This window comes from Eurytemora carolleeae, unplaced genomic scaffold, assembly GCF_000591075.1.
Source record: "Eurytemora carolleeae unplaced genomic scaffold, Eaff_2.0 scaffold611, whole genome shotgun sequence".
NCBI classification, from domain to species: domain Eukaryota; kingdom Metazoa; phylum Arthropoda; class Copepoda; order Calanoida; family Temoridae; genus Eurytemora; species Eurytemora carolleeae.
The window spans coordinates 71211-91879 of record NW_019396499.1 but is presented as its reverse complement, the minus strand read 5'-3'; the positions used below and the strand labels follow the sequence as shown (position 1 = coordinate 91879).

The following is a 20669-nucleotide window of genomic DNA, read 5'->3' as shown; positions in this document are numbered from 1 at the left end:
CCTCGAAGGGAAAAAAAATGCGAAGTTTCAATATTTCAACAAATCCAAATTTTGTTTTATTCAAGTTCTGACCGCTATATAATATTTAGTTATTATTATAATTGGTCGTGTAAATTCTTACAAAATTACAGACTGGGTCGGTTCATCCGTTTTGATGTTTTTTTTTGGAAGAAATGAAAAAATTTAAAAGACAAACAAATTATGTATTTTAAGATATCCTTAATGAAAACTACGTTAAATATCTGTTTAGACTAGCGTGTGTTATGAATAAGTATATGAAAATGTTCATCTATGTTTACACTAGCGTGTTTTACATTAAGTATTTGAAAATGTAAATCTCTGTTTAGACTAGCGTGTGTTATGTTAAGCATATGAAAATGTATATCTCTGTTTAGACTAGCGTTTGTTATGAAGAAGTATTTAAAATGTATATCTCTGTTTAGACTAGAGTTTGTTAATTATGAATAAGCATATGAAAATGTATATTTCTGTTTAAGTTAGCTTGTGTTATTAATAGGTATTTAAAATGTATATCTCTGTTTAGACTAGCGTGTGTTATGAATAAGTATTTGAAAATTTACATCTATGTTTAGACTAGCGTGTGTTATGAATAAGTATATGAAAATGTACATCTATGTTTAGACTAGCGTATGTTATGTTAAGTATATGAAAATGTACATCTATGTTTAGACTAGCGTATGTTATGTTAAGTATATGAAAATGTACATCTATGTTTAGACTAGCGTATGTTATGTTAAGTATATGAAAATGTACATCTATGTTTAAACTAGCGTATGCTATGTTAAGTATTTCCTTTATTGTGTTGTCAGTGGTATAAGGGTTGCTTGGTTTCCACTAATAGTTTACTATAAACTAAATTACAGATATTTGTCAACTAACCTATTTATTATAGAACTTATGCTCATTTTTATTCTTTATCGTCTAAAACTTTAAAGTAGAAATCATTTAAAGTAACACATGTAGACGTGCTCTCTCATCCTCATTTATAGAGTGGCAAGTCTGATTTAAAATAATACACTCTTTTAAGATGAATGAGAAATTCTTTTCTTTAAGCTAAAAACTGATTTTATAGATGATGTTTTAGGCTACAATTAAGAATCAGTGCAGACATGTCAATGGAGGGTCATTTGGAAGAGATATTTAGCCAGTTAAAAATGAAGTTGTATTCAACGAATTAAATAACTTTAAAAATAACGTTGATTAGAAAGAGTTCTGTAAGATACAAATTTAACAATATATATATATAGTTCCCTGGAGTCTGGACTAACCAGGGCGATTCAATTTGAATTTATTCACGTTTTGATTTATAATCTAACCATCTTTTAACATTTTGTGATGTCTTTACTTTTCAATTAAAACGCATCTGCTGACAAATAAGTATAAAAGAGAAAAAGCCAAATATTTATGTTTAAACAGTCGAATTGTGATCGAATGTCACAATCACAGTGGGAATAGGACGTTAATATGTGAAAGTATGATAAATCCATGTTCAACACATGACACATCCTTCAATTTTAGAAATTATGCCTTGTCTTTTTTGTTTAAAAAAATCGTCAAAACGGCTGATAAAAATACAATAAAGAAAAGATGATCGTAAAATAGATTTTTGTTTGAAAATCTCCCGAAAACTTGAATTTTTTTAAATTTCAAAACTGTTTATTTCTAAACTTTGTTTTCTTACACTACACCAGATTTTGAGTTTTGACCCTAACAGTAGATGCATTGTATATTCGAAAAAAGAACCAAAAAATAGTTTTACAATTAATTTTTCACAGGCTAAAAAATTTATATCGTTTATATAATAAAAGACAACTTTTACAGAATACAATTTATAAATGTTAGAACCTTTATGATGTTGTAAATCTAAAACGGATTGATAATACTCGCCGCTCACGAAACAAATCAGAACAAGAGAGGGCAGTGCACAAAGAACCTTAATAGTAGAAAGACTTATACATAGATATAATCTTCTACCTTAGGTAAGTGCAGCTCCCAAGTTACATTGATTCATATAACTCAGACTATTAACATAATATAGCCTGATACATACATTCAACTATCAATAGCTGGTTATAGATATTTATATTTATATATACAAGCAAGGATACATATAATTCCGCATAGCTAAACTAAATACATAGCCCCGCAGAATTAATAGCTCCGCAGAGTTAATAGCTCCACAAAGCTAACAACTCCGCAACATTAATAGTTCAGCAGAGTTGATAGCTCCACAAAGTTACTAGCTTCGCAAAACTAAATAAGGCAGCTCTGTAAAGTTAGACAAGATAATAGCTAAGTGATTAACAATACTGCAAAGGGTTATTAAAAGCTATCATGAAGATTATGACCACCCTACCCCCAGGGGGTGGCGACCATGAGGACCATGGGGATGTAGTTCGGGTCCTGCCTGCTGCTGGTGTGCCTGGGAGACCTGTAGATGAAGGAGGGAATGATCGGAATAAGAGAGAGCCAGGAGAGGTTGACCCCCAGATGGGGGATCTTAATGTAGACCCCCCAGACCCGGAGGCTAGACAGGAGGATGTAGACGAGGATGACCTATCGTGGATGAGACTGGGCCTCCAGCCAGACAGAGGCCAGGTCACGGTAGTTATCAGTAACTGGAGAAGGATCGAGGGTCAGATAGATGTTGCCTGGCAGAGCCTACATCAATTAATCATAGATGCATCCCAGGGGCGTAGGAGGATATCTAGGGAAGAACACTATCTGAGAATGGAGGTGGAACTGTTGACCCACATGTCCTTATTGATGCTGAGGAGGGCGGAGCTCCTGATGTCGTTTGAGACCTTGGTGGATCTGAATGCTGAATATTAACCTCCTAAATATAAATATACAATTATTACATTTATTGAATTAATAAATATGAACTAAGAGAGTCAATTATTGCCTTTTAAATTCTGCTGTAGATAAATAAAGCTCGGAGTTTACAACAATGAGTTCACAGTATTTTTGTTTGTGCATTTTCAAAGTACAAAACGAATATTCATCAATGTATCATCCGGGGCAATTTGTTTCCTTGCTATTTAAAAAGTCTAAAAACCTCAAAGTTTTAGAAAAACGACACAATTTATTATTGTATCACTGCCAAGAACTTTTTTTCTTAATATTTTTACTGTAATTTAAAGGGAGTGTTCGCGAAAAATGAAAGAGGGTTTAGGCTGAATGCGATAAAAAAGCGCTTTTGATCGCTACTAATTTTAATTGCGTCTATAAGGAGATAATTAACTAAAATTATCATTATTTAAACGACTAAAATAAAATGCAATAATAATTAACCGTAAAACAAAACCGTTATTTTGGAATTATATCCATTGTTAATTGCTCTCTACAATGAACACAATTCATCTAAAATTAGAAAAGTATATTTTAAAGAATATGTACTCCCACACATATCTTCAAAATATATAAAAAAAATCTGAATCATTTCAAGAAGCAAGAAAATACGTTATATAATTATGAATCTGCAAAAATTTTTTTGATTATACAATTATCTACTCAAATTGATGATTGGCAATTAAATTTTGCAAAGTTAGTTCTGCAACAATAACAAACCTGAATTCAAAACTTATAACAACCCCCCCCCCCCCTTCTTACCACTGCCAATGTCTAAACTGTTTCTAAAGATTTGGGGGATGGAAGCACACCCTTGAACCAGCTTGAAAAATCTTTAGAAAACATTTTATATCCAAATGCAGATACATGTTATGACTGCGGAACTCTAAAACTCGAACCCACTTAGTTTTAGTTCGCAATGATTTGAAAATGGATTTGCAACACAAACATTTTAAACCTAAATACAGATTTATGTTATGACTATAAAACTCTAACGATTTGAAAATGAATTTGCAATACAAACTATACAACCGACTTTGCAAGATGAACCCCCCCACCCCTTCTCCTCTTCTTAATGTAAAATAAAAAGAATAAAACTGTTGCTAAGACAGACTTGAGAAAAGGCCTTTGAAAAAAACTAACATTAATTGATAACACTTGAATTTTGACCATATATATGAAAAGATGGTTAAATCAAATATCATTATTACCTGCATTCCTGACTTCATGTTCCCTGAGATGATTTGTTTGTTAAATTCAATAATTCTTCTCTGAACCAGATCCCAGATCCGCTGGTTAAGATCTTCCAATCCTTCAATCTAGAATTATAATATGATTAATAATGAATGAATGAATAAAATCGTCGCTCATTATCCGAATCTAACATTTTTCATAAATGTCTACTACTTGGAGTATGCACCTCAACCATATTCTAAATTTAGAACTCTAAAAAAATACATTTTAATGTTTTCTTTTATAAACAATTCAAAACATTTTATCTTAGCTAAACCTCTCTTTTAAAATATGTACTTCCAAAACATATCCTTGAAAGAAAGTTCATTTTATGTTTTAAAATTAAAAATAAATCTTAATCCAAGTTTAAATGAAAATTTATAATCTCGAGAAAATTGTTTCATTTATTTAAAGTATGATACCCAAAAAACATATTTTGAATTTAAAATATAATCGACTGGAAGATAAAATTTCGAGATAAATACAATATTATCTTAACATTGTTGGCCTGCTTAAATTTTGTACTCAAACCATGATTAAGCAGCAGTTATTTTTACAATTTGAGAAAATCAATATCTAATTCGTTGGATTTTAGAATAAAGTCTTATTTTAGAATATGCAATTAAACATATTTTATCATAAAAATGCTTAAAATATGTAAATTGTGCATATTACGATTCTGCAAATTCACATTTATAAATTAAGAAGGTATAAAGTGCTGCGCATAGTTAAGTCTGAAGAATGTATTTTATAATTCAAATATAAATTCAATTTGATGATTAAGAAACTACGTTGGAAGTTTTGCGTTGCAATGATGTGTAGACGTAAACACTAATATGATACCCAAAAACATATTTTGAATTTAAAATATAATCGACTGGAAGATAAAATTTCGAGATAAATACAATATTATCTTAATATTATTGGCCTGCTTAAATTTTGTACTCAAACCATGATTAAGCAGCTAAAAGATGAAAAGTTATTTTTTTTACAATTTGAAAAAAAAATCAATATCTAATTCGTTGGATTTTAGAATCAAGTCTTATTTTAGAATATGCAATTAAACATATTTTATCATAAAACTGCTTAAAAGGTGTAAATTGTGCATATTATGACTCTGCAAATTCACATTTATAAATTAATAAGGTATAAAGTGCTGTGCATAGTTTAATTCTGAAGAATGTATTTTATAATTCAAATATAAATTCAATTTGATGATTAAGAAACTACGTTAGAAGTTTTGCGTTGCAATGATGTGTAGACGTAAACACAGTTGAAAAATTGCAAAAGTTTTAAAAACAAAACTTGAAATATTGAAACTATGAATCAGCGCTACCTAATCTTATTTATTAAGATCATTAAACAAAATCAACTAATTAGAACGTTAAAATTAACACCTTAGCAACCAACTTAGCCAAGGGTTAAATCTAAATCCAGAGCCAGTATTGGTCCTAAGAATCAAACAATAAGGGTGGGGACGAATGGGAGTCAAGAAAACTCCCTGCACCTGCACCGGGGCAGACCCGGAGCTTAAGACGCGGTGCCAGAGCTCTATGCACGCACGCAAGAATTGCAAGAATCTTAAGCCCTTGCTACAACTCATAGTTAACAGGGAAAATGAGAAGAACATTCAGTCAAGCTTTAAATCCTCATGGAGCAAGACCTAACTTGCTCTGAGTAAACTTCAGAATCAAACACAACAAAGACATGCATACCTGTGTCCTTACTCCAACCTAGGACCAAGTTAGATGTCTATCCTCATCCTATAACAAAATAATAATTAAAACATATTTAACAAATCATAAACGAAGTTGAATTTTCATTACAGACTTTAAATAATTCTTAAGTCCTAAAGACCTGACCCTAGGCGGATAAAAGTCTAACCATTGATCTATTAAATAACAATAAAAATATAATAAACACTAGAGAATCCCAACTTTAGGTTTATTAATTTTATACATAATGCCCAGGACAAACGATAACGTCCAAGGAGCCGAAGGTGGAGAAGAACCAGATAGGGTTACCCCTCTAAACCCAGACCAGCTAGATTTACAGTTTAGAACCCCTGAGATGGAGACCACATCTCCATCAGAAAATACAGGAACTATTGACCCGGCTCTTAATGCAGCTATAAATAGGCTGAGCACAACCTATAATCCTAACGGAGGTTCTCCTAGGACAGCTAGTACTGGACCTGGGGCAATTCCCAAATGCGGAAATCAAACCAACGTTTCCGTGAATGCGAGAAATGCCCCCCAGCCCACATCCGGATCCGAGTTCCCTACGATTGATATATCCTCCAAAGAGGGGAAATATTCAATCTTAGATCAAATACCAAGAGCCCCGGGGTATGACAGGGAAAGGGGAATTGGTCGATATATCCCAGACAGTAATGAAATCCTTTTCTCAAAGATGAAATGGAGCTTCAATGGTGAAGATCCGTTTGAAGATTTCTTAATCAGGTTAGGGGGATATGCTCGAACTTTAGACGTAAGGGATGTTTGTTTCAAAAACACACTGTTTCAAGCATTCCGCCCCCCCTGTTCATTCGTGGTTTCCGATATGGAACCATCTATGGAACCCTACCGTGACATGTCAAGGAAAAGTTATGCCGAAGCTTTACATGAACGCCTTGAGCCCGCCTCCGCCGCCGAATTGATTTATACCCAATATAAGGAGAGGTCACAAAAACCAAATGAAGTTTTTGACCTCTACCTTCGGGATAAATATAACTTGTTTGTGAGGTCGTTCCCTCAAGGAAAAACAAGGATTTTCAAGGATTTTACTGAAGAAGCCATCAGGGGTCTTCATAATGAATTACTGAAAATAAAGATCCGAGATTTCATCTCTATCCAACATCTTGCCGGAATCAGGATAGAAACCTTCGATGCCTTACGGAGAATAGTGCAAATAAGCGTCGAGAACATACAGTCTAGAGCCATAGCTGGAGAATTAGACACGGCAGATATCGCCGGGACGGATATCCGCCTCATGAACTATAGTTATGTCAACACTAGTTCATCCAAGGACAGGAAAACTAGATATGAAATAAATGTGATGGACGAGAACGAAGAACGGGATAACATTAATGAATTCAAGAACTTCCAAAAGTTTAAGAAATATAATTCAAGAATGCAAGATAACCAGTTCGCTAACACTGGAAGGCAACCCACAGAAACCGATGTCTGCTATTCCTGTGGCAATAAAGGTCACTTTAGTAGGAACTGCCCTAGAAAGAATCTACCTGGACAGGGCATCCACAAAGTAGACAAGGCCGAACCCAATGATGAAAAGAACAGTTCAGATCACTCTGGCTCCGAGTCCGATCTAGAAATGAATTACGTCAATTACAAAAGGAAGGACAAGATTAAACTCTCGTCTAAAAAGAAGGATCGTAATATCCACGATGTTGTAGATAGACATGATGATCAAATCAAAATGATCAACTCCAAACTGTCTGAAATATTGTCTGTACTGTCCACAGAAAACCCTAATGATGTCAATATCATAACGAACGAACAAGGATTCCCAAGGGATGTGAATGACATTTCAAAAGATCATGATGATGATATTTTCAATTTTTTATGAAAAACTCATTATATCTCCAGGACAAAATTACAAAGTCCAGAACATATTTATCGCTGGGGTACATTAGAGCTTTAAAAAAGAATACCAAAACATTCATTAAAGCTCTAGTGGACTCCGGCAATCTCTTTGGAGATATAATGAGTGAAAAATTAGCGAAAATTTTAAAACTTCAAATTAAACCTTGTAATAGCAAAGCTGGCACAGCAGTATCCAACCAAAAGGTACATGTGCTTGGCAAAGTTGACCCCTTCGAATTAATTTTAGAAGGATTGCAAGACCCAATTGTAATTTCTCCTTTCATTATTCGTAATTTAAGTCATGATCTTAACCTCGGAGAATCATTTTTGAGAAAATATAAAGCTGAGCTAAAATTTGAAGGGTCCAAAGTGACCCTTAACGTAAATGGTCAAAAATTAGAGCTAGTTAACAGAAATACACCGTTAATTAGAAACTCTAAAGATGAAAGATCTATTAAAATCATGACTCATGATAAAATTAAACGAACTCAATCAATCAATGAATCACAACCAAGTAATGGTATAATAATTGAAACAATCGGATTTGCAGCTTCAACCGCAAAGAAAGTTATAATAAAAAAGAACTCCTTATCATTTTTAGCTGTGAATTCTAAAATAGAAACAGAAATTGGATACTTTCAATCCAAAGAAAACTCCCATTTTCTAAACTCAAATAATCTACTGCTTTTGAATGGACTAATTAAATGTAGCAAAGAGATAACTTTAATTCCCTGTCTGAACTTGGGGGATAAAGATGTAAAAATTCCGTCAAAAGTTAGAATAGGAAAAATTTATCGTTGTTCTTATGCTAAATTAAGTGAAATTAACACCTTAAATCATAAACAGGTGTCAGAATTATCCAAAGCTGAAATACAAGAGCGAAGAAGATTCCTCAAAGAGGAACTAAATGTCAAAGATATGATAGTAGGGAAAGAAGTGCAAGAACAGGTTATTGACCTATTTATGAAATACTTTGATGCCGTATCAATTAGTCCAGATGACTTCGGTTCAAGTTCCTTAATTCAATTTCATATTACCTTGCTTCCTGGAGCTAACCCCATACGCTCTAAATGTCGCCCTTTGAATCCAATTCAAGAACAAGATCTTGACCGTCAACTCAAAGAATGGCTCTCAGCCGGAGTAATCGAACCCTCCGTGTCCCCTTGGGCAGCTGCTCTGGTTCCCTGCAAGAAAAAGGGAACAGATAAACTAAGATGGAGTTGTGATTTTCGCGGGGTAAATAAATTGACGGTCAAAGACGGGTACCCGCTACCTAACATTGAGTCAAATTTACATAAATTAGCCGGAGCAAAGGTTTTTAGTTCATTAGACTCTGCCGGCGCGTTCCATTCGCTCTCAATATCCCCCGAGAGCAGAGATTACACTACTTTCACAAGTCCCTTTGGAACGTTCCGGTTCAAAAGAATGCCCTTTGGGTTAAGTAACAGCCCAAGTGCATATTGTAGACTAGTACAGCTAGCTCTAGAAAGACTTCCCCCTGGATTTGCTGTCGCATATTTAGACGACATACTCATCTACTCAAACGATGAGAAAGACCACCTATATCATTTAGGTGAAATATTGAGAATACATGCTGAAGTAGGCATGAAAGTTAATATAAAAAAATGTAAAATATTTAGATCCAAAGTAACTTACCTGGGGCATAATGTCTCCCATAAAGGAGTAGAGATGGTCGAAGAATATGTCGACAAAATCAAAGCATGGCCCATTCCTAAAACAGGAAAAGAATTGATTAGTTTCTTAGGTTTTACTTCATATTACAGGGCATTCATCCCTCAATATGCTGAAGTAGTAGCCCCCCTTAATAAGTATAGAAACGAAAAAAGTCTAGAGTTAAACCCAGATGAGATCAAAAGGATCGACAAATTAAAAGAGCTGTTTTTGGTAAAACCTGTCCGCGCTTATCCGGATTATAACTCCCCTGAGCCTTTTATTTTAGACACTGATTTTTCTGGAGTAGCCGCGGGGGGAGTATTATCCCAGACACAAGGGGGAAATGAAAGGTTTATAGGTTGCTTTTCAAAGTCCCTCGATGCCGCACAATCTAAATCTTTTAGCAGTAATTCTGGGCTTAAGGAAATTTGAACACATCCTTAGAGCCAGAAAATTCTTAATACGGACAGATTCGTCAGCCATAACTTTTATCCAAGGGTTAAAAGAAGCCCGCGGAATATTTGCACGCTGGCTTATATATTTGTCTTCATTTGATTTCGATATAATACACAGACCAGGAAAAACTAATAAAGCGGCAGACGCTTTATCCAGGACCATTATGCCACAAAATGATCAAGATAAAGAAAACCCTGATGACTATCTGGTATTCCCTGATATAGACGACGTATATCATGTAGACACTAAGACCTCTCAATCAATCAATCAATCTGTAGACAACGTTTGGATCAACGCTGCCCAGACTTGTATGACAGGAGATAGATTAAATACCTGGATAATGGAAACAAAAAAAGATTATCCTTTGTATTTAACTATAGAGTATGTTAAGAAAGGAAAATTGCCAGACTTAGAAGAAAGAAAGAATCTGCCCCCTGTGACAAATCTGTATCTTAAATGGTTCCCTTTATTGTACATCAAAGATGAATTGCTGTACATAAACAAGCCAAAAGGTGAGGTTAAAACAGCCCGTGTATGTGTCCCAAGAACTCTACAAAAGGACCTTATAAAAGTTGCACATCAGGGTCATAGAGGGATATCTGAAACCTTGGAAAAAATAAGAACAAGGGCATTTTTCCCAAATATGAATGAACTAGTCTCTCTTATGATTAATAATTGCGTCTCGTGTTTACAGAAAAGTAATGCTATTCCTAATACTAAAGAAAGTGTTCAACACCATGAGTTGTTAAGCTACCCCATGCAACGCGTCTACTTAGATACTGTGGGACCATTAACCCCATGTAAATATCGAGGTTTAACATGTAAACACATTCTTACAATATTAGATGGATTTTCTAGGTATTTCGTTGCCATCCCATTGCCAGACCTAGAAGCAAAAACAATACTGGAAGCATTGGTAAATAAATTTATACTAGTGCATGGTGTGCCCGAATGCATCCATACTGACAATGGAAGTAGTTTAATGTCTCACTTGTTCCAAGACTCATGTAAACAAATGAATATAAAAATGACACAAACTCCAGTATACTCCCCCCAAGGTAACAGGGTTGAAAGATCACACAGAACACTTGGACAAATACTCAGGTCTGATGATACCTTCATACCGGGTTCATGGGTCCAAAAATTGGATAGTGCAGTTTTTGAAACAAATATATCCAGGAACAGAATTACGGGTGTTGCCCCTTATTATGCACTTTTTGGGCGCAATCCAAGAATACCTCTAGATGTGTTTTTTCCAGACAACCGTTTACAAAAAGCTCTTAAATGGACTGACTATATTTCAAATTTATCCAACAAAATAGATAATATTCATAACACAATGATAAAACATGAGACTTTGAATATCCCAGTGCTGACTGAAGTAAAAGCACCCCGGTCAAAATACCAAATTTCAGTTGGAAATATAGTCTTTTATATGTCACCCAAAGGGATATTAAATTTATCCAAGAAATTAACTTTGCGATGGACAGGACCATATAGGGTGATAGAAACCCCTTCCGAATCATTAAGCGTGATATACCCTGTTGGAAACTGGGCATTAAATAAGCGGGAATTGCACGTACTTACTAGTAGACTAAAAAAGGTAGACCCTGAATACTCCAACCTAGTAGGAGAACAGGTCGACTTAGAATTAGTTCTACAAAGGGAAGATGATGAAGAGGATATAAGAGTCCCAACCGAAAAAGGTAAAAGTGTCTCTAATACCGACATACCAAGGGATATAGATACTTCAGACTCAGATTCATCAGCAGATGAAGTTGAGATAATTAAAACTAATATTGTTAACCCAGAAATAGTTATAAATGACAATATCAAAGAGGGAACCCAGAACCCTTCCAATAACCCGATTATACCCCAAGAATATGCTAAACCGAATGCATTGATAAAGGATGAGATTATTACAAATGATGCAATAACTCAATCCCAACAGTCTGTACCTGAAGAGACGCCGGTTAACATAGCTAAAAGAGTATATACACGCCGATATCAAGCACCACATGAACAAGGTATTCGCCGAGATGCCTTCGACAGCGCGCGCCAGAAATTGGCCGACAGTCTGAAAAGAAGGAAGAACAAATAATTATGACTATCCAAATGACCAATTGTAATCGATAAAAAATAATACAACATATTTCCAAATATTAACCGGAATTACCTGAATTATTTCTAACCATAGCCGAAGTAGTTCACGGAAACGCGTAATAGCAAATAATAAAGCCTAGAACCCCCTAACTAAAGCCTAGAAACCCTAAACTAAGTCTAGAACCCCGAAAACTGAAGTCTAGAACCCAAAATCCAAGTCTAGAACCCCGAAAACTGAAGTCTAGAACCCAAAACTAAAATAAAATTCACGAAAATACTCTCATATCATTGGTCAACTAATTTGCTTGGGGCCTAAACTCCATAATATTAGACGCTGTCGTGTCATTGGCCAGAAAATATATAAAACTGGCGTCTGATTGGACTACGTCTTATGCAACACCGTAGACTCAAACAGAACCTTCCGATGCTTATATACTAATAGACTCGAACAGGTTCTTCTAAACTCAATAAGATATTTTAATGACGACATTTCCTTAAAATGTCTAACGTAACTCAAAAACACGTACACAGATAATGGGATACGCTAGGTATTCCGAAAAATACCTCTATTTTATTAACTTTAAAACCAAATGGGGGATATATAAAAATAAATTAATTTTTGCACAAAAGTGGTCATGCCATAATCCGTATAGATTATATGATAATATAAGAGAACAAATTCCGACATATAATTTGAACTTATATAATCAGGGGGATTTTTGTTGTAAATCTAAAACGGATTGATAATACTCGTCGCTCTCGAAACAAATCTGAACAAGAGAAGGCAGTGCACAGAGAACCTTGATAGTAGAAAGACTTATACACAGATATAATCTTCTACCTTAGGTTAAGTGCAGCTCCCAAGTTTATATTGATTCATAACTCAGACTATTAACATAATATAGCCTGATAAATATATTCAGCTATCAATAGCTAGTTATAGATATTTATATTTATATATACAAGCAAGGATACATATAATTCTGCATAGCTAAACTCAATACATAGCTCCGCAGAATTAATAGCTCCGCAGAGTTAATAGCTCCACAAAGCTAACAACTCCGCAACATTAATAGTTCAGCAGAGTTGATAGCTCCACAAAGTTACTAGCTTCGCAAAACTAAATAAGGCAGCTCTGTAAAGCTAGACAAGATAATAGCTAAGTGATTAACAATACTGCAAAGGGTCATTAAAAGCTATCATGAGGATTATGACCACCCTACCCCCAGGGGGTGGCGACCATGAGGACCATGGGGATGTAGTTCGGGTCCTGCCTGCTGCTGGTGTGCCTGGGAGACCTGTAGATGAAGGAGGGAATGATCGGAATATGAGGGCGGAGCTCCTGATGTCGTTTGAGACCTTGGTGGATCTGAATGCTGAATATTAACCTCCTAAATATAAATATACAATTATTACATTTATTGAATTAATAAATATGAACTAAGAGAGTCAATTATTGCCTTTTAAATTCTGCTGTAGATAAATAAAGCTCGGAGTTTACAACACTATCTCCAAATCACTCAACTGCTGCTTGTTGCAGTAGTGACCATGAATTCCAACCCCAACTACCACATCAGTAATCATTGCTACAGCTATTAGACCTGCAATAACTCTGATTGCAGCATCATGGTTTAAGTTAAAGAATTGGTGAGGATATAAGACAATAAACAGTTTTGTAAACATAAGGAAGTTTACTAACAAACACAGAGGTATGAGAAACAGTCTTGGTGTGCTCAAACTGCAGAATAGGGTTGGATGATTTTGAACAAGTGTTCTAGTGGCTTCTTGTATGAGGTTAAGCATAAGAGACTGAACACCCATTCTGACAACGGATACAAGTGCAAACAATATTAGTAACCTCATTTGACCAGTCATAACTGTTTGCTGTGCTACAGGCCTTGATTTCAGATATGTGTGCATGATGTACATGGCACTGATAGAGATTGGATATGTCAAGCAGTCAATGAGAAATCTAAGTGCATCAGCTCTGTAATATATTGATGCTATCAAGACATAGACAGCAATAAACAAATTCGATTTTAATTGAGACACCATGGCTGAAACAGTGATTGTGAGTAAAAGTTTTTAATCTTCTTTTTTATCGTTTGGGATATCTTCAGAAGAGCCTTCAAAAATTGAACCTTTCTTAGAGAATGGATTAACAGAACTAACTGAGTTAGGTGGATCAATTAGTAGAGAGTGGTCTACCTTTTGGTAAACAGCCAATTAAAGGTAAAAATATGGTTTATCAAGAAAAGAAGCAAGATTTATAACAAGAATCTGTCAATGATCTACAAAATGTGAGTATTTCGAAAAAAGAGAAATTTTAGGTGAAAACACAGAGAATTTTTAAATATTTTTGTGATTTCTTGTACCCAGCACCCTGGCACAAAGAAGCAGATAAAACGATAGCTATACCATTGAAATGGGGAAAACAAGACACAAGAACTCAGAAGAACAGAATTTTGCTTTTAATCTTTGCGCACACATTCAACGAATTGACTAATATTGTTCAGTTTACAGCTGTTGGAAATATAATTTTTTTAAACACAAGAACAAGCGATAAGATATTAAAGATATCGAACACTGGGCATGCATGCAACTACTAAAATATTCTGGGTTTTTTCAACTTCAAACCCTTAAAAAAACACTAGTTGTGGCCCTGTAAACTGCAGTATTTGCTTTCCTTAAAAAAGGACACAAACATTAAAAAGGTTCTGTTATCAGAATATTTTAACTTTTAAAAACTCTTCAAAATATCTTTTAGTAATCTCTGAAAGGGTAAACTTATCTTTAATTTCTTCCATAATTTTGTTCTATAATCAATATTAAAAAATTGTTTTTCGTAATAATGGAACATTTCTCAAACCAAATTCGTAAGTCATTCTATTTTTTTGATTTGAGATAAAGCATGATTTGGAAATGGTAAAGATTTGGACAACTTTTTGTTCCAAAGAGGTCCTGGAAAATTATACTAATTTGGTTGCTAAAATGTACTTTACAACTAAAAAAACCTCAAGGACCCTATCACTAATAAGGACTAACCCTCATTTGACTTTTTAAGGTTACCACACGTCTGGAGCATGCATAAATGGATAAAGTTTGAGTCTACAACTTTCAACTTAGTGTTTGAAAGCAAAAAAACATCGCTGAAAAATATAAAGCACAGTGGTTAAAACCATAAAGTTGCTGAACAATGTTAAACCCAGCGATTGAATGCAAAAAAGTCGCTGAAAAATCTGAAACTCAACGGTTGAAAGCAAAAACGCTTTTCAAGAAAAAACTGTTTTCCAGTGATTGAATTATAAGCAAAAAAAAATTCAAAATCGTAAACCCAGCGGTTCAAAGCAGGAAAGTTGCTAAAAATTCTTAAAACCAAAAAGAATAAAAGTAACTGAAAAATCTTAAACCCTGTGGTTAGAAGCAAAAAGCTGCTGAAAATCTTAACCCAGCGATTGAAAGCAAAAGATTGCTGAAAAATCTTATACTCAGCAGTGGGTGGTTGAAAGCAAAAAGTTGTTTAAAATTTAAAACCCACCTGTTGAAAGCAAAAAAGTTGCTGCAAAAATCTGAAAACCAGCAGTTGAAAGCAAAAAAAGTTGCTGTAAAATCATTAAAATGTTAATGAAAAAATTACGATTAAAGTGGTTGAACAAATTACAATTTTTTTTTGCATTTTTTATTGAAGTTTGATTCACAAGTTAAGATATGAGTATGGTTACAGGATCACATATTCTTATTCATGTATTTTGATTTATAAGAATTCTTACTATTGGAAGCTGCAAAACTTTAAACATCTATCTGCCTGAACCTACAGAGGTTGCCATTCCTGTAGAAGTTGTAGTTGTAGTTGTTATAGTGGTTGTTGTGGTAGTAGTAGTAGTAGTAGTTGTTGTTGTTGTTGTTGTTGTTGTTGTTGTAGTTGTAGTTGTAGTTGTAGTTGTAGTTGTAGTTGTAGTTGTAGTTGTAGTTGTAGTTGTAGTTGTAGTTGTAGTTGTACTAGTGGCTGTAGTTGTGGCTACTAAAGCAGCTTTAACAGCTGTAGGGGCTCCTGAAGAAGCAGCAGATTGTTCAGCTGCTATTGAGGGAGAAGAGGAAGAAAAGAACGATGAGCTTGATGATGAAGACCCAGGTACTCGGCAGTAACAATTTTCACCATCTTTTGTCATTTGAGTTACAATGTAACCATTAGGCTAAAACAAAAAGGAAGTTAGAAGAGAAAGAGAAGTGTTAAGAAGAATTGAAGTGTCATTTTAGAAAGGATACATTATTTGTAAAAAATGGGGGGAGGGGAAGATCGAACTGATTTAATTTTTAAGATAATGTCTGCACAAATTCTGAGCCTGAGTATTAAAACCATTTTCGTTGTAAAATCATTAAATACACTCAAATATTGCCAAAATATCATCTTCTCAACATAGTTTACTGGCTCCTACTGTATATGATTTGTATCTAATTTTTGGGCATATTTTTAAAACCCCAAAACAGAAGCATTATGTAAATTGCAATGAACAAAAGTCAGGCTAATTTTTAGAAGTTCAGAAGAACATTTTCTTTGAGCTATGAAATAATTTTGAAAACCTAATTTTTGATAAAATTCTTGAATGGATAATTCCAAAATACCTTAGGCCTGGAATTTTCAAATTTTGGTCTGTCTTTTTTTGAGCTTTTAAAATTATTAGATACAATGATATTGTTCTTAGATATGAAGGATTTCATTTAGAAACATGCAATTATATTTTTACTGTAAATTGAAATCTAGTTCTTCTTATCTCTAATCATTTTGAAAGCACAAAAAAAGACGGACAAAATTTTTTTTAAATCATTTTTTTTAATTAATCAAACTTGGAAAATTAGGTTTAAAAAAAATGTAACAAATTATTTCAAAGATCAGAGATGAGGCCAATTTTTAAAGTTTAGTCTTTGGTCTATATACCTTGGTTCTCAACTCTAACCCTTAAACTAAACCCAGATTTTTAAAGTTTTGTTAAAGTAATTGGTTTAAAATTATACACAACTCTATAAAACTTTGTTTATAACAAATATCAGTTCTTAAGGCTCAAGTCTTTTTAGTTCATCATGAGAACCTGGAGTTGATACTAATTTGCAGCTTCTGAGTATTTAAATCACTTTATGTTGTGAAATCCATCCCCTCATTGCTTAATGCTTACCGTTTCATTTTTGAAAGTTGAAAGCTTTGAGGCAAATGTTTCTGCATGCGCATTTTTAGCCAGCAGAGCGAAGACGATGGCAAATAACTGAGCGAACATAATTTTGGTCCTGCAAAAACATGAGTTAATATCCCGACCATGACGTCAATCTGATTGAAATGGTTTTACAGAGAAAATGTCCCCTTATCTGGATTATAGGGTTTCCAGCGAATGAAAACTTTCGCAAAAAAAATGCAAAAATTTTCGATCTTTATTTGCAAACTTTTTCGCGAAATTTCGCATTTTTTCAAGAATTGAAATAAGAAAAAAATTGCCTACTTTTGCGAAAATACTCTGCTCAGAAGCTCAGCATTAGAAGTTGCATTATATCGTAATTAATAATTTCTCTTCCGTATTTTTTCGCAATATTTTCGACTTTCCCCAAAAATTTTTGTATTTGTTTTTTCGCGAAATTTTGCAGTTTTCTCGAGAGAACGAAATGCAAAACGATTTTTCATTTCGCTGAAAACCCTAGTATCAACAGAAAGTATTTGGTTGTGAAAGTAAACATTTTGATTATATGAGACCATATTAGTGTATTTTTATATTATACTTTACAAACCAAAACATTAAGAGTTTTCACCTTTTAACTCAGAGCAACAAAAATATACTTGCAATTGTATGAATTTGTATATTTCTTTATATGCTGTAGAGTCAAGTGTCCTGATTAGATATGGGATTTGCAGATTAATGTTTGTTTCAGTAATTTTCATAGTTTAATCGAATGCACTTGATATAAAATTAACTTTTTGCTTATATTGAAATTAAGCACTGTGAGATACTAAAAACTGTTTAAATCTAGATCATTCATATTTGTAAATGGAAAAATGGCTAGGTTCCCTTCAATAAACCAGAAAAATTCAATTCACATTCTGTAATCCAGAAAACTTTCTGGGTTCCATTCTGTAAACCGGAAAATTCCGTTTTTTTATTCAGTTAATTTGAAAAATTTCCAGGTTCCAGGTTCAGTAAAACATTTAGAATAGTGGATATCGAGATCAATCCTTGATATCCTGGTTTTACTAAACTCGAGATCTTTTGCCTTGAGATTGATCAAATATTTTATACTTTTCTCTCCCGGCCCAAATGATTCAAGACTATTGAGCCAAGTTCATAAATCTTGATGAAATTAACTAGAATCTGATGAATTGCTGCGACATCTAGAAATTTGTTTGCAGATTTCTTGAAATATCTTCAGATGTCGTCTTTGCAATAAAATTTTAGAAAATATACAAGAAACGTTAAAAAGAATCAAAGATTGAAGAAACAGATCACTGAAAAAAATACCTGTTTTCGATGATTAGGGTTAATTTTCGGTTTTATGTAGCAGTTGTAACAATTGATAACATACAGGGTGTCCCAATAAACATGGGAATTCAGTGAGGAATTCTGTATCGTCTTTTTATATAATTCTTTGATTTAATATAGTGATACCTACTGAGAAAGCTGTAATCTGTAAAAGTTTTGTATACTATGTTCACATTTGTTTGTTTATGTTTTGACTGCATACGGTTGTACTTAGTAAAACAAGAAAATTGAATTATACAAACAAAGTAAACTTGTCCGTCTTAACTGTTCATCTTGCGGAGACATTATAGACAGTAGACACTAGACACATCTTTTACCCTTTTCATAAAATAAACTCTAGCAGACATAATAATATTATGGCTTTTGAAATTAGGTATTACAATGCTAATTCACTACAAAGACGATCTCCAATTTGTCACTGAATTTCATTGCTTTTAGGGAATTTTTGAGAATTATAAAAACATGTTGATTGAATGTATGTGAATAGTTTATTTGTATTATTTGTACATGTGAAGTTTGAACCCATTGGCCCATGGCCGTCTTTTAATAACCTTTGATTAGAAAAAGTGTGATTGAATGTTGGAGCAAATTCAGCAAGATATTTCCAATATAAATAAACTTATTTCAATTGTCTCTCTAGGTAGAAATATAAAACTTCAATAACAATGTTACTGTCAATGTGCATTGTCAATGTGCATTGTCAAATATTGAGAAAATTTTGAGTGTTTTTTACTTTACAGCGAAAAACCAAAAACTCTGAAAGAGGAAGACGACCTTAAAGCAATTAATGGTATTTGATGTTATTATAAAGCATATCAATACACTAGCAACTTACTAATTCACTTATTAAGGAAAAAGGGTCTGTTTATACTTCTTCACGTTCATTGGACTGTTTGAAGTTGAAACTAAACGTGGTTTTTCTATTTCAAGCATTCTCGTTCTCTCTTTGCATCTTGAATAAACTTTTTTAGGCACATAGAACACAGCTTTGAGTGTGTTTTTGTTGGTTACGGTAACGGTCGAGTTCGTTAACAAACGGCAAAAGTCGTGAACTTCGAATAAAAAATAACAGTTAACAGAATCCCCAAAAAAAATGTATTTTAAAAACTTTCGTTCTTTTTTCTGTTTGAAATTGAATGAAACTTTTTTATTCTTATATATTTTGATGTTTTTAAATGCACAAATTTCTTTTGCAGAGAAACCATTAACGAAAATAAACAGTTTAGACAAAAAAAAACAATGTACATTAGAATGAAGGAAGGTGGTTTATAATCATGCACCTATTCTATTTGGCTAGGTGTTATAGTTGGAGTGTACAGGTGTGAAAATTGTGATAAATATTGTAAATGGTTTAAATAAAGTTATTAAAACAGCTTGAAAAGTATTTAATTCTGCTGAATTCGGCCATTACTAAAACAGATACAAAATGAATCTATACAAGGAGAGTTAATCAATTATAAATTTATACAAGGAGAGTCAATCAATTATAAACCTATACAAGGAGAGTCAATCAATTATAAATCTAGACAAGGAGAGTTAATCAATTATAAATCTATACAAGGAGAGTCAATCAATTACGAATCTATACAAAAGGAGAGTCAATCACTTAAAATTGAATTTAAATGCTTTTATACAATTTTTTTCTCTTCCATAAAAGTCTTCTTATTTTGAGTATTTGCCAATAGTTCCCGCTGAGCTAAGACTAGTAAAGCTTTTCTGTATGCTGATAAAATTAAGACTGTGGTTTTTATCTTGTTATATAAGTGTATAAGGAGGAAGTCTATTCAGAATATACTACAGAAACCCATTACAAACTTATACTGTAACTCTGCAGCCACCCATGGGGTTTTCCAATAAACATGGGAAGTTAAAGATGATTTGAAAATCCGTAAATTTATAACTGGCAAAAAATCGTCATTACGTTCCTATGATCATCGGGACACCCGTACAACCAGGTGGAGGGGGGGGGCATTTTATTTATCTCTTAACTGTCATGTTTCATGGGACACCCTGTATTTTTCATCAAATTATATTAGAAAAGACAGAATAAACCCCTTGCTACATATGTACAGGGTGGCCAACCAAACAAAACATTTGAAATACAATTTGAAGCTCTTTCCTTTTCCATCTGTCGATAATACAGAGATACTCATTTAGAATAAAACTTTGGAGATTTTTTACATTGATTACTATATAGACATGAAAAGAA

General features: G+C 33.6%; 1 long non-coding RNA gene across 1 annotated transcript; it reads right to left on the bottom strand.

Moving 5' to 3' along the window:
• Positions 1 to 15911: 15911 nt before the first annotated feature.
• On the bottom strand, positions 15912 to 17808 carry LOC111704433 (uncharacterized). The gene is made up of 3 exons (XR_002765829.1): positions 17736 to 17808; positions 17114 to 17222; positions 15912 to 16135 (listed from the first exon to the last, which is right to left on the bottom strand). It is a non-coding gene; the product is annotated as an uncharacterized LOC111704433 (long non-coding RNA).
• Positions 17809 to 20669: the final 2861 nt, after the last annotated feature.